The sequence below is a fragment of the Mustelus asterias genome, unplaced genomic scaffold (assembly GCF_964213995.1).
Source record: "Mustelus asterias unplaced genomic scaffold, sMusAst1.hap1.1 HAP1_SCAFFOLD_129, whole genome shotgun sequence".
In the NCBI taxonomy this organism is placed as follows: domain Eukaryota; kingdom Metazoa; phylum Chordata; class Chondrichthyes; order Carcharhiniformes; family Triakidae; genus Mustelus; species Mustelus asterias.
Window position 1 is genome coordinate 305,126 of NW_027590163.1, and position 16,033 is coordinate 321,158.

The 16,033-nt window shown below is 43.2% G+C and overlaps 1 non-coding gene across 1 annotated transcript; it reads left to right on the forward strand.

The window, feature by feature from the left end:
- The first annotated feature begins 706 nt into the window (after nt 1–706).
- On the forward strand, nt 707–778 carry trnae-uuc (transfer RNA glutamic acid (anticodon UUC)). Its single transcript has one exon. It is a non-coding gene; the product is annotated as a tRNA-Glu (tRNA).
- Nucleotides 779–16,033: the final 15,255 nt, after the last annotated feature.

The window sequence follows — 16,033 nt, forward strand, 5'->3', positions numbered from 1 at the left end:
GAACGGAATTAGTGGAGTAGGGTTGGCTCACATGTCCCATGGAGTCTCCTCCGGAATTTAAGGAGAACATGACGAATCCCAGGAATCAACATCAATTTCCAAACGTATCCTGATGGCCCTTCATTCCCTTAGATTCCAAAAATATCTCCCCCTGAAACTCCAATATTCTCATTAACTGAGGATCTACAGACCTCTGGTGAAGGGTCACCCAGACTCGAATCGTTGGCTCTATTCTCTCTCCATAGATGCTGCCAGACCTGCTGAGATGTTCCAGCATTGTCTATTTTTGTTTCAGATTCCAGCATCCGCAGTATTTTGCTTTTACCGCCACCATTTACATTCCCTTTGATTTATTTTCCATCACAACTTTGTCAACTCTTCCCCACGGCTCCCACCCTCACACAACATATCCCACACTTAAAGTATCAATCTTGTCCTCTTTTCCTGTCTTCGGCTTTGATGACTGACCATACAGATTTGAAATGTTGGCTCTATTCTCTCTCCAGAGATGCCGTCATGCCTGTTGAGATTTTCGAGCATTTTAAGTTTTTCTTTTAAGTTCCAGAATCTGCAGTAATTGGCTGTTGACTGAAGCAGTCATTCGTGTTCGATCTAAACATGAGGTTGTTTTTTCCCGACAAACCTTTGTCGAGTATTTGAAAAACGCTGCAAGGTATCGGTCAGATTAAATTGCCAATTTGTATATTCCCTGGTGGTCTAGTGGTTAGTATTTGGCGCTTTCACCGCCGCGGCCCGGGTTCGATTCCCGGTCATGGAATGTAGATTTTATAGCTGCCGACCAGCACATGATTTCGGAGGGGCTGAAATTACCTCCTGATCGATAACAGGAGTGATCATTGTGCCAGTTTGAACTCCCTGGAGAAACAAAATAAACCCATTTGCACAATCCCGTCAATTGTCCCCGGCAACTTTTCATTACATTCCCCTTGCTGCTTCCTCCTGTCAAAATGAATAATAATGCATCCTACCCCACTAAATTTCACTGTAGCTCACCACATTCACAGATCATTCGTAACCTCTGCCTCTTCTATAGCTTCTTGTGGGAAATCTGCTGAACAACATTACCTGATCACAGCTCTGCTGTGATATCAGAGATTTGTATCTCATTGTTCATCATTACGGTCTCCATTGCTTTATTCCAGGTAACTGTCGCTACAGACATAGTCACACAGTCATTCTACTTTCTGCAGCAAATGATATACTCTTCCTTTGCTTTCAGATACTTTCACCTCCAGAAACTGATTACACGCTCAGTAAAATGTTCTGTTTAGTTGACAGTTTATCATCAATCCCGGGCCTTGGCGGTGAAAGCATTGACTCTGAACGACTTGACCACCCGGCCTCCACCATCACCAGCTAAATGTTGCCTTATCCATCACTCCCTGTTTCATTTAATCACCCTCCCTTGCTTTATATCACAGACCGTTCCTTCTGTTCTTTTCACAGGCTGATTCATGGCGTTACCATCAGAAAATGTTGGAAATACTCGGCAGTTAATGATTCGTGGCAAATGTGTGATTATTTCTGAAAGCTGAATTACTCTGAAATTGAAAACATTTGGAAATGTTTCTGTAAAGGTGAAATACTGCTCATGCTGCAACCCGAAACACACAAAACGAATACTGGAAAATCTCAGCAGGTCTGGCAGCATCTGTTAAGAGAGAACAGAGCCAGTGTGTCGAATCAGGAAATCTGGTGAAGGGTCATCCAGATTTGAAACGTTGGTTTCCCCACAGATGCCGTCAGTTCTGCTGAGATTTTCCAACATTTTCTATTCCTGTTTAATACATTTCTGCCCAGGATTGAACCAGGAAACTTGCGTGTGTACGGCGAACGCGATAATTACCAGAAACGCTGCGGTGCAACGATGTAAGGAAACTGGCTCCACAAACACGTCAATTGCCCACAGCAATTTATATTTGCATTGTGTTTACTGGTACCTCCTGTTAAAATGTTTAACGACACATTCTACTGCATGAAATTCACGTGATAACATGCACGACCGACCTTGTATTAAGTTGATCTTTCTCGACACCCTAGCTATGACTGTAACAGTACATTCTGCAATCTTTCGTTTCCTTCCCGATGAACGATATGCTTTTTCTGTGCAGCGCACAAGAAAAATGCTTTTCACTGTATGCTGATGCATGTGACAATAAAAAAATCAAATCAAAGGTACTCAAGGAAATTAATTAATTGAACATTCAGCAGTGATGGGTTTCGATCATACGCCTTAACGAATGCTCCTACCCTGAATTCAGTGCCTGAGACTTCAATGCTGTCAGCAGAAGCCATTGGTACTGGATCTGGTATTGAGAGTGTACAGAATCAATGAAGTAGAACTGGGTCACATGTCCCATTGAGCCTCCTCCACGATTGATTCAAGGCAGATCCGCAACCTCAACCCCAATTTCCAAGCTTATCCCAATAGCCCTTCATTCCCTTAGATTTCAAAAACTACTCCAACTCAACCTTCAATGTCCTCATCGACTGAGGATCCACACACCTCTGGCCGGCTGCAGAATTCTAAAGATTCACAAGCCTTTGAGAGAAGAAATATCTCCTTACCTTAGGATTGAGATGTGTTTACTTTAATGCCAGGGGTATAGTGAATAAAGGGGTTGAGCTCAGAGCGTGGATCGATGCCAGGAACTATGATGTGGTGGCCATTACGTAGACTTGGATGTCTCAGGGACAGGACTGGATACTCCAGGTGCCGGGATTCAGAGGTTTCAGGAAGGACAGAGAGGGAGGCAAGAGAGGGGGTGGAGTGGCACTGCTGATCAGGGATAGTGTCACAGCTGTAGAGAAGGGGTATGCTGTGGAGGGATTGTCCACCGAGTCTCTGTGGGTGGAAGTTCGGAGTGGGAAGCGGCCGGTCACGTTGCTGGGAGTTTTCTATAGGCCGCCCAATAGTAACAGGGAGTTGGAGGAGCAGATAGGGAAACAGATCCTGGAGAAATGCAGTCATAGCAGAGTTGTTGTAATGGGAGACTTTAATTTCCCAAACATAGATTGAAATATCCCGAGGGTAAGGGGATTGGATGGGGAAGAGTTCGTTAGATGTGTTCAGGTGGGTTTACTGACACAGCATGTGGACAAGCCTACAAGAGGAGAGGCTGTACTTGATCTGATACTGACCAATGAACCTGGACAGGTGTCAGATCTCTCAGTGGGAGAGCATCTTGGGGATAGCGATCATAACTCGATCTCCTTTCGGCTTGCATTGGAAAAAAGGAGGATCAGGCAAGCTAGGAAAGTGTTTATATGGAATAAGGGGAAATATGAAAACATTAGACAGCAAATTAGAGGAGTAAATTGGAAGGAGGTTTTCTCGGGGAAATGTACTGAAGAGAGGTGGCAGTTTTTCAAGGAATGTCTGTCTAGCGTTCTACAGGACAACGTTCCGAGCAGACAGGGAGGTGTTGGTCGGTTAGAGGAACCGTGGTGCACGAAAATTGTGCGGGACCCAGTCGAGAAGAAAAGGAAAGCGTACAAAAGGCTCAGAGAGCTTGGCGAAGATAGGGATTTAGAAGAGTGTATGGCTTGTAGGAAGGGACTAAAGAAAGAAATTAGGAGAGCCAGAAGGGGTCGCGAGAAGGCCCTGGCAGGAAGGATTAAGGAGAACCCTAAGGCGTTCTATAAATATGTGAAGAGTAAAAGGAAGAGACGTGACGGAATAGGGCCTATAAAAGGTGAAGGCGGGAAAGACTGTACGGAAACAGTAGAAATGGCAGAGGTGCTCAATGAGTATTTTGTCTCGGTTTTCACAGAGCACAAGGACTTGGGTGGATGTACTGCGGGCGTGCGTAAAACTGAAAGGAGTGAGTATGTCGACTTTAAGAAAGAGGTGTGCAGGAATCTTTGAATGGCATCAAGATAGATAAGTCGCTGGGTCCGGATGGGATGTACCCCTGGTTACTGTGCGAGGCGAGGGAGGAGATTTCAGAGCCTCTGGCGATGATCTTTGCATCGTCGATGGAGATGGGAGAGGTGCCGGAGGACTGGAGGATTGCGGATGTGGTCCCTATTTTCAAGAAGGGGAATAGGGATAGCCCAGGTAATTACCGACCGGTGAGACTAACCTCAGTGGTTGGTAAACTGATGGGGAAGATCCTGAGGGACAGGATATATGAGCATTTAGAGAGGTTTAGTATGCTCAAGAATACTCAGCATGGCTTTGTCAAGGGCAGAAGTGCCTTACGAGCCTGGTGGAGTTCTTCGAAAATGTGACTAAACACATTGACGAAGGGAAGGCGGTAGATGTGGTTTATATGGATTTTAGCAAGGCGTTCAATAAGGTCCCCCATGCAAGGCTTCTAGAGAAAGTGAGAGGGCATGGGTCCAAGGGGCTGCGGCCCAGTGGATCCAGAACTGGCTTGCCCAAAGGAGGCAGAGAGTGGGTATAGATGGGAATTTTTCTAAATGGAGGTCGGTCACCAGTGGTGTGCCGCAGGGATCTGTTCTGGGACCCTTGCTGTTGATCATTTTCATAAATGACCTGGATGAGGAAACGTAGGGATGGGTTGGTAAGTTTGCCGACGACACGAAGGTCGGTGGGGTTGTGGATAGTCTGGAGGGATGTCAGAAGTTACAGAGGGACATAGATAGGATGCAAGACTGGGCGGAGAAGTGGCAGATGGACTTCAACCCAGATAAATGCATCGTGGTCCATTTTGGTAGGACAAATGGGATGAAGGAGTACAATATAAAGGGAAAGACTCTTAGTATGATAGAGGATCAGAAGGACCTTGGGGTCCGGGTCCATAGGATTCTAAAATCGGCCCCGCAGGTGGAGGAGGGGGTTAACAAGGCGTATGGTGTGGTGGCCTTTATCAATCGAGGGATTGAGTTTAGGAGTCCGGGGATAATGATGCAGCTATATCAGACCCTCGTCAGACCCCACTTGGAGTACTGTGCTCAGTTATGGTCGCCTCACTGTAGGAAGGATGTGGAAAAGATTGAAAGGGTGCAGAGGAGATTTACAAGGATGTTGCCTGGATTGAGTGGCATGCCTTATGAGGATAGGCTGAGGGAGCTCGGTCTTTTCTCCTTGGAGAGACGAAGGATGAGAGGAGACCTAATAGAGGTGTATACGATGTTGAGAGGCATAGATCGGGTGGACTCTCAGAGGCTTTTTCCCAGGGTGGAAATGTCTGCTACGAGAGGACACAGGTTTAAGGTGCTGGGGGGTAGGTACAGGGGAGATGTTAGGGGTAAGTTTTTCACACAGAGGGTGGTGGGCGAGTGGAATCGGTTGCCGTCAGTGGTGGTGGAGGTGAACTCAATAGGGTATTTTAAGAGACTCCTGGATGAGTACATGGAGCTTAATAGGATGGAGGGTTATAGGTAGGTGTAGAAGGTAGGAATGTGTTCGGCACAACTTGTGGGCCGAAGGGCCTGTTTGTGCTGTAGTTTTTCTATGTTTCTATTATGAAGAGAAGAGAGGCTGCATACTGTTGTCTTGATTATGAAGATGATACTTGGGTTCATTTTCATTTCTGTTTCACTGATTCTCCCTCGTGCACCAATTCCAGGATCACTCTCCTGCCTCCGCCAATAGAACAAGTCTTACTGGAGGCGACCGTGACCTTAACATGTGTCATGTCTAACTGTAACACTGGATTCAACGTGTCCTGGAGCCGAGGAAAGAAGCCTTTAAAATCAGAGATTGTCGACCAACATTCAGGTAGTGTGGTCAGCAAATTAAACATTTCAAAACAAACGTGGCTGAGTGGGGACGTGTTCGAATGTGTGGCGAGCAATGAGGATCAGCCAACTCCTTTAAGAATATCTATCCACAAGGAAGACTGTGAGCGGCCAGATTGAAACAATAGATCAGTCATTATGTATTTTCCAGTGTAAGTGGTTCAGTCAATCTTTGCTATTCAGTGTATTAATTGTGTACTTTGATTGGCAGTTCAAGCAAGTAAACACTGTGGGCCTGTGGATAATAAATTCGATGTGAGAATTGAAAAGCAGATGAAGTAACAATAATTAGAAGACAACGCTTAGATGGAGTAAGAAGGGAGGAGGGACGTGATTTTAAGTTGAGCAGCAGAACAGACCAGTTCAGCCGAATGGCCTCTTTCTGTGCTGTAAGCTAAAAGTAACTTTCTAGTTCAGACCAAAATGTTCACCAAGAAATGGATTGGAACAACCTCTGCTCTGAACTGAAAAACTGGGCAAATCCCAAAATGAAAAATGGAAACCTTTAAAAGTCAGCATCAAATACACTTTCCAGACCGGGTAGATAACTCAGAAACATCTCCCCTTCGTGGAAGGGTTCACAACCAGATAACGTAGATTTAATTAAGGAATGGTAGAGTGAGAGGGCATTTGTGGAGAACGTTTTTTTCACCCAGTGGGTGTTTTGAATGTGGAACTCACTGCCTGAAAGGCTGGTAGGGGCAGGAACCTTCACGGCATTTAAGAAACATTTAAATGAGCCCTTGAAACACCAATGCATCCAAGGCTATGGAGCAAGTGCTGGATCATGGAATTAAAAGAGATTGGCGTTTCTTGGCCGGCGCAGTTACAATGGATTGAAGGGCCTCGTTTTGTGCTGTAAAACTCTATGACTCTATGACCTGTATCCAGGAGATCCATTGCTTCCCAAATTGACGCATGTTGTACATTTTCTACAGTTAAAAATCCACAGGAACCCCCCGTTTCTGTCCTCTTGCCCTCGGCGGAAGAAGTCTCCTCTCACAGATTCGTCTCCCTCAGCTGTTAGTGAGAGGTTTCTCCCCCCGAGAGATCTTCGTCAAGTGGACCATCAATGACAAGCCGGTGAATCCTGGGAACTATAAGAACACCGAGATGGTAGCGGAGAACGGCAATAGCTCCTTCTTCATGTACAGCCTGTTATCCATTGCAGCGGAGGAGTGGTCCAGCGGCGCTTCTTACTCATGTGTGATGGGACATGAAGCCATCCCCTTGAAGATCATCAACAGAACGGTTGACAAATCCAGCGGTAAAGCCAGTTTTGTGAACATTTCTCTTGCACTGATGGACACCGTTAATTCATGTCAATGAGAATCATACAGTTATATTCGAAACTTCAATAAAAATAATAAAAGTTTTTTCCTCCAATGATGAAAGAAAATCCCAATCACTTAATTGATTGCTTTCCAGTTTTACTTCTATTAGGTCTCTTTGATTTGGGTCACACGTTTACACGTCTTGCAGAATCAGTGCTCCCATATCAGAGACACGCACCCTGGGTTAGAGACAGACTAGAGCATATTCATTTAAAAATTCTGCAAAATAGCTTCATTCAACTCCTGCTGCTGAGGAGACATCCAACGAATTCATTTTTTAGATAAACAAATACAGCATATTTACATGTTGGTATTCCTGCTTCTCACATTGTCCATCCCATTAACATTGCTGTCAGCTTTAAGTTGCTGCACTACACCCACTGGGAACTGAAGTGAGGGTCACACACAGACATAGAGCAGCAATCCCCCATCAGAGAGAGGGGGGATTGAAATTGTTAACACACTGGATTCCCACTCCTCCAAAAAAGAGAGGGGAGGGACATTAGGTAATCCACAGTAGCCCCAATGTCCCAGCAAAGTGAGGGGGCGGAGCATTGGATAATCCACTCTACCCACACTCCACCAACAATGAGAGTGGGAGCAGCATTAGGTAACAACAGTACCCTCGCTTTGCAACAAAGAGGAGTCGTTAACTCACTGTATCAGTACTCACCCCAAAACGAGATGGAAGGACATTAGTTAATGTACTCTACCCCCAATTTCCCAGTAAAGAGATGAAGAGGGGAGTGTAGTTAATCCACTGTACCCCCACATCCCCAACACAGAGAGGGGACAGACAGTACTGAATCCACTGTAGCTACAGCTCCTCAGCAGAGAAAACCAAAATGGAAATTGCTCAGTCCATAGGAAAGAAGGAAACGATGAACTCACTATGCTCCCCATCCCCGAGCAGAAGATATGGAAGAGATTGGGTTTCTATCGCATGGGCTCAGTCACAACCGTTTTCTACCTTTCGAGCTGCAAATTCTAAACTTCCAACATGCTAATCATGTTGTGGAATATATATTTATGGAACATTATTTTCAAAGTTTAAACACTCTGTTCATCGTTTGCTACCATTAATTTCTCACAATCCAAATTTAAACTGGTGTCTGTATCCTCCCTGGGTTTTCATACACTTATCCCTGATTTTTATGTGGATCAATAAATTGTTGCATTAATTCAACGAATTTCGCCTTGCATCTCACAGAAGAGAGATATCAACAGAGGATGTTGAAAACGTTCTCCATCATTTGCACCCGTCAGGGTCAAAGTCTATTATTTCCATCTTGGGAAACTTGGTACAATAGTAAATATACAGGCGACCGACAAAACAGCACACACATGACGGACATCCACACGCACGCACACAGGAACACACACACACAAAAACACAATAAATACACACATACAAAAACACAAATACAGACAAAGAAATATACACAAAGAAAAACACAAACATGCACAAAAAGTACACACATAAACAGACACAAATGCACGCATGTGCCGACACACAAACGAGCACATGCATACTAACGCACACAAATATGTGCACACAAAATGAAGGCAAACGCACGAATACTCAAACAAAGAAATACGCAGATACATAAGCCTATATAAACAAGTACAAAAATAAAAATGTATCCATGTAAATGTGCAAACAAGCGCACAATTATACACAAGTGCAAACTTATATACACACAATCACACACATTCACAGAAGCATAAAGGCAGACAGTCAGACACACAAACACACACAAACAGATGCACCGATTCAAAGATACACACTTTCGTGCACACATCCAAGCACGCACATAAACGCAAAAATACACATCGAAACACACACAGGCATAGAATCGCACACACGCAAACACACACACACGAAAAACACATGCAAATCGACACGTATTTATAAGCGTGCACATGCATACAGACACACACACGCCCAGACATGGAAAGACATTAGCACATCTGTTACACATATACATTACTTACTCAAATGAGCATGTATACACACAAACAAACACTGAAATCATAGAATCCTAGAAATGCACATTAAATAAACACATGTGCATACAAACACACACACACAAAAACACAGAAAAAACATGGCTACATAAATATGCAGACAGAAATGCACACAAACACATATGCAGGCACACGCAAACAAGCATACGCAAATGCAAACATATAAAATGCAGACGAGCATAATTACCCAAGGGCATGGAGTGCAAATTTAACCTTAATTAAAGAATATGGATTAAAAGATGCACATGCTCACGCACAAATATAGATACACAGACGCACGTTAACAGAGTACACATGGACGCACAAATACTTACATCAACAGACGGCAAAATATTCAACGACACACATGTAGACGCAAGCATTAACATGCCAATACACAAGCGAACACAAACACACACATTAATACAAATCAAGACATGAATATATATCAAATCATATTTATAAAGATCTAACAAAGCATAAAAACACATTAACACGCGCACACACAAACACACACACAAACAAATACTACTGCACTGACAGATAGGTGGAAGATCAAAAGCATATTAACACATATATTTACAGGCATCAACGCATAAACATGCATTAATATAGATATTTCTAAATAAACAGCGACTTGAACACACAATAAATCACTCATATATACACATTGATAGAGAAACATTATGTACACACAGATACAGACACATGAATTTACGAATTAACACGCATTCGCTCAGGGTCACACATTAACACCTACATCCATGACGCAAACAAGTAATAATGCAAAGCGAGATGCGCATGCGCACATAAACAAATACAAACACAAAAGTCAGGCTTTTGATGGAAGAACAATTCAAATTATATTTTAAAAGACAGATTCTCCAACAATTGTTTCAATAACAAAATAACTCAACAAACACACTGAACAATATTCTCAATGAGAAACAGATTTAAGTTAATAATGTAACAAGTGTTTCCATCACAGATAAACAAAAATAATGTTAACTCACATTCGAGTTCTTAAATAGAAACATTCACAGTTTACAAATAAACAGGTCAGAAATCTCCTTCGAAACACATCATGATATTCTCCAATAATAGGTAACATGAAATTGTTGGAAAATGAACTGATGCTGAAGAAAAGTTGCCATATTTTCCCATACAGTCTGTACGAGGAATGTAAAAATGTATGAAAATAGTTACAGAGATCGGTTACTGAGTGTCACGAACTCAATAGTAGATATATATGAAAATTCAATGAGAGAATGAATTAATAGCTTAGGAAGGAGAAAGGAGAATATACAAAGTAATATTTAGATATGCTGGAAAAATAAAGCAATCATAGAAACACTACAGTGCAGAAGGAGGCCATTCGGCCCATCGAGTCTGCACCGACCACAATCCCACCCCCCACATATTTTACACGCTAATCCTTCTAACCTACGCATCCCAGAACTCTAAGGGACAATTTTTAACCTGGCCAATCAACCTAACCCGCACATCTTTGGACTGTGGGAGGAAACCGGAGCACCCGGAGGAAACCCACGCAGACACGAGGAGAATGTGCAAACTCCACACAGACAGTGACCCGAGCCGGGAATCGAACCCGGGATCCTGGAGCTGTGAAGCAGCAGTGCTAACCACTGTGCTACCGTGCCGCCCCCCACTGTGCTACCGTGCCGCTATGGGTGTCACAGCCGAGAAAATATAATCTAATTATATTTTCTCGGCTGTGACACCCATAGATTCCACAGACCGCATCTCGATTGAAAACAACGATGACAACAGCAACATCTGTACAACTGCTTCCACATTCATCGTCCTGTTCTTCCTGAGCATATTCTACAGCACTGCTGTCACTCTGGTGAAGGTGAGATGATTCAATTCACCCACATTTGAAACTGGTAGAAGTGAGTTGAAAATGTTCTGAATGTTTTATTGATTAAAAACTCTAACATTAATACCCCGCATCATAAACATGTGCTTCATTGTTGTATCTCTCTTTTACAGATCAAGTGACGGGTTGAATTTTGGACGCTGTAGATTTCCCTTAGCTGATTATTAAGATCTCCGTATGACTCAAATACAATATCTGCTCCCGGTGACTCGAACAGTAAAATTCTCTCAGTTTATCATTCCGCACTTGTAACTAAGACAAGCGTGGTCGGTATTTCAGTTTTCGATATGAAATGTACGAGGTATTTTTTTATTGTAATGTAAACTGTCGTTGACAGTTTCCCTGCAGTTTAAATTTCATGTATACATCAATGATTTTTCTCGTTCCTGATTCACAATTGTTCATGTCCCGATGTGGTTAGCTCCTATTTAAGCTTTCTTGTGTCTGCAAGAGTTGTACATATATTGGGCAGCTCGGAGCAGATGTGTTCTATTCTCAATGTGAAGCTAGATCGTTATGTTCACTTTTGTCAACTTTAAAAGAAACTTCTGTTCAACGTTCTCTGAAAATTTTAAATAAATCTTGAATGAAAAATCAACCAATTCTGACTTTTCTTAACTCCTTTCTCCAAAGTCCATCGACACAGCTCCATTTTCCCGATTACACGGTTACCCCCTTTTCCCAGAAAGGTATTTTTCCCCAGTCCTGTCTGGGACGTGGCTGAACGCAAGTGAAAGATCAGTGAAAGAGTCACTGCGCCACCCAGTGAATCATCTGTGTAGAGACACCTTCACCTCTGCCTTTTTTGATGATAAACTCCAGAGACAGAATGATTGAACAGCGAGGAGAACCTCGGTGATTTGACACATGAACTGGTCGGTCACCCTCGAGTGTCAGGCAATTCTCATCACCTAAGGCTCTGCTTCATCAGAGTCCGATTCAGCACAGTATATGGAAGAAGAAATCTTCCTTTACACTGTCCCACCTAACACTGCAAAGATCGCTGCAGCACAGGGTATCAGAGTAAATCTCTTTCCCGATTGTCCCATTAAATACTTCAAAGGCAGGGGCGCCACAGGCGAGATGATAAATCTCGGGGAGAACAGTGGGGTATGAAACATGAGAGATTTGGATGTTTACCGGAAAGACATGTTATCGAGTACACATTTCCAAATGATTGCCAACCATTACGGCCTATGAGATACACTCGGGGAAAACACGCAGAAATTCCCAGATGCTGAGGTCAATCTGAAACAACAAATCAGCAGAAATTATGGGAGGTGTTCCCAGAGAGTACGGCTCATTCTGACATAGACAGTCCAGCTTCGCATTTTGTCTTAAAGACACAAATAGATAGGTTGCCCCATGTTCTGTTGGAAATGCACACGCTCCACTTTCTGGTGAACACAGTGACTGTCTGCTTCAAGCTGTCCTTTTTGTATCAATTAACACTGTCCCTCTGATTCTTTTTCGATGAAGCATTATCCCCAATAAACGGCCATTCCCTCTGATACCATCGCCCTGAACTCACTGAGCATCATCCCAGGGACCCTCTCTCCCTGCTCCATTCCCTCTGATACCATCGCCCTGAACTCACTGAGCATCATCCCAGGGATCCTCTCTCCCTGCTCCATTTCCTCTGATACCATCGCCCTGAACTCAGTGAACATCATCCCAGGGACCCTCTCTCCCTGCTCCATTCACCCTGACAGCATCGCCTTGAACTCACTGAGCATCACCCCAGAGATCCTCTCTCCCGGCTCCATTCCCTCTGACTCAATCCCCTGAACTCACTGAACATCACCCCAGGGATCTTCTCTCCCGGCTCCATTCCCTCTGACTCAATCCCCTGAACTCACTGAACATCACCCCAGAGATCCTCTCTCCCGGCTCCATTCCCTCTGACAGCATCGCCCTTAACTCACTGAGCATCAGCCCAGGGATTTTCTCTCCCGACTCCATTCCCTCTGACTCCATCCCCTGAACTCACTGAACATCACCTCAGGGATTCTTTCTGGCTACTACATTTCCGCTGTTACCATCCCCCTCAACTCGCTAAATATCACCCCAGGGATCTACCAGTGGCCATCAAACCTTCATGCCCTGACCATTCTCTCCACCTCTATCATCATGTTCTTTCGTCGTGTTGATATCAACATCTCCTGAGGATTCTGGTCTGGTCCTTTGGATTTTCCGACGTTCCTGAAGCTGATAGCTTTACAATCTAAAGTCCTGGAGTTCAGCTCCAAGATTTGAATTCGTAACATATCATATCAACTTCGGAGAGAAAAGTATCAACGGCCTGCATGCCGGTTCAGTAGAATATCGCTGACTGGGTACAGTTAAAATTTAAACTTTCATTTTGCTCGAATTTCTTTTACTCATCAAGTCCACCGCCCCACACAATCGTGGGCCGACCCTCCCTCACTTTGTTACTTTTACCATCTGTCGGTATGACTCCCCATCTCTATGTACTTTTTCCAGGCTCGGGAGGTCTCACGTTGGTCAGGGCTACCGTTTGGTTCGAACACATGCGATACTGAATCTGGGGATGAGTGATCAGATAATGTAGAGGGAGATTTGTATTGCATCACACGTGTGCTATACCTGTCTTATAATGTGGTGCCAGATTGTAGAGGGATGTTTTCATTTTATCTGCGTATAACCTACTGGACTTATAATAAGCTTTGCTGATAATTAGTGCACACATACACACACATACTCATACATTATGGTTGTTATGAGTCTTTGCGAGATGGGACGATGACAATATTCCACTCGTAACAAATTCTTAATACAATCTTTTGAAAGATGGAATTATTAAAATGAATAAAATGAACATGCATTATGACACTGAATACCAGCAACCTGAAACAATTAAGCACAGCCGTCATGCAAACAGCAACAGTTACAAATGGTAAAAAGAATAAAAAGTGAACAGTAATAATAATCCAGCGTTAATAATAATTCGACAAAATATCATGTCACAAGTTTTGCACAAAAAGGAAGAAATTTTTAGACTGCATTCCAATGGATGATGCTCCAGCACTTCAGGTGTGGCCAAAGATATCCCAAACTGTCAGTGTGTTGGTACAACAGATGACAATTGGGACTACAGGAAATATGTTTGTCACTTCATACGATGGAATATCTAGGAGCTTGCATCCAAATTGCAGACTTTGTGGCAAAGGAAATTTAGACAGTAAACATTTTTAAATTCATCCCGTGGGACATGGGCATCGACGGCTGGCCAGAATTTTTTGCCCATCTCTATTTGCTCTTGGAGGGAAGTTGAGAGTCAACTACATTGTTGTGTCGGCAAGGACTCAGGTTTCATTCCTTAAAGGACATTTGTGAACCAGATGGGCTTATCCAACAATCGGCAATGGTTTCATGGTCAACAACAGATTTCTAATTCCAGGTTTTGTTGTTGAATTCAAATTCAGCTGCCGCGGCGGGATTCGAAACCTGCCACCCAGAAGATTAGCTGAATGTCTGGATTAATGGTCTAGCGATAATAATATTACACCATCGCCTCCACTGTGCCACTGTATTTCATGGTGTCATGAAATTGACAAGTCCGAAGAAGGGCACTAATATTGTGTACAATAAGATTTGCTCCTTGACATGTCATCAGGAGATGTAATGACATATTGTTTATTTTGTGAACTGATGTTCGTCATATTATTAACCATACTGGAAATTATCTGGAATGTACCCGATTCTTGCATTCTTTTATTCGCGTTAGTGCCAGATTGGCAAAACTTCCTGATGAAGAATTGAACCTCCCAGCCTCCCTCTGTGTCAATAATAATTCCTGCATCACAGTATCGACTGTACTTGAAATCAAATTCATTGGCTGTAAAACGCATTTGGAGATCCTAATGACGTTTGGTTCAAACATTCGGGTCGATATTGTGACAAACTTCCAGAGATGAGTGAAATTGAAGGACAGGATTAATGTGATCAATATTAAACCGCATATTGCACTAACTAGAAAGATATGTCATCATTGCAGTTTATCAGTTTACACAGGTGTTGTGCCCCACCAATTCTTTGCGTGTGTGTCTTTGTGTATCATGAAATATGTATGTATCGGCATGACATGTTAGCATGTATGGTATTTAGAGTGTCCTTACTTGCAAAAAGCAAAAGAAAAATGGTGATTTTATAGAGGTCGATAAAATAATGAGGGGCATAGTCGAGGTAGATAGTCAACATATTTTCCCAAAGGTCGGGAAGTCTAAAACTAGAGGGCAAACGTTTAAGGTGTGAGGGGAGAGATACAAAAGCGTCCAGAGGGGCACTTTTTTCACTCAGAGGGTGGTGAGAGTCTGAAACGAGCTTCCAGAGTTAATATAGAGGCGGGTACAATTTTGTCTTTGAAGGAGAATTTAGACAGTTACTTCGGTAAGATGGGTATAGAGGGATATGGGTCAAATGCGGGCAATTGGGACGAGGTTAAAGGTAAAATCTGGGCGGCATGGACAAGTTAGGCCGAAATGCCTGCTTCCATGTTGTAAACCTCTTTGACTCTATGACACAATTCTTAATGTTTGCAATTGAACATTGATAATTGTATTGCACTCGGCACTGCCTTATTTATTATTGCGCAAGGCCTTGCATTTGTTTGAATCGCACAAGATCGAGTTCAGTTACCAATGTATTTGAGACAGTGACTCCATTCATAGTCTGAGAATCTGTTTCAGCCTTAAATGAAGCAGAACGTGCTCAGGCCGGTATTACATTAGTTCCTACCTTTGCTATGAAAATAGTAAACCTTGCCTGAATTTTATAAAACCCAACATTTTTAAAGGGGTTTTGATCCTGTTTTGTGATTACATCGGGGCATATTTTGGATCAGTTCCACTCTTTTGTTTCTATTATTCTCGAGCATCCTATGTCATTGTTTCTGTTACAGGAGACCAAGTTTGAGGCACCCCCAATCACATACCCCCCCCCCCCCACCCGCCTCCAGCAGCACTCATTCACTCTCAAACGGCAAGCAATGAATGGATGGGTGGCAATCAGTGATCCAAATGGGATTTGGACATGCTGCTGC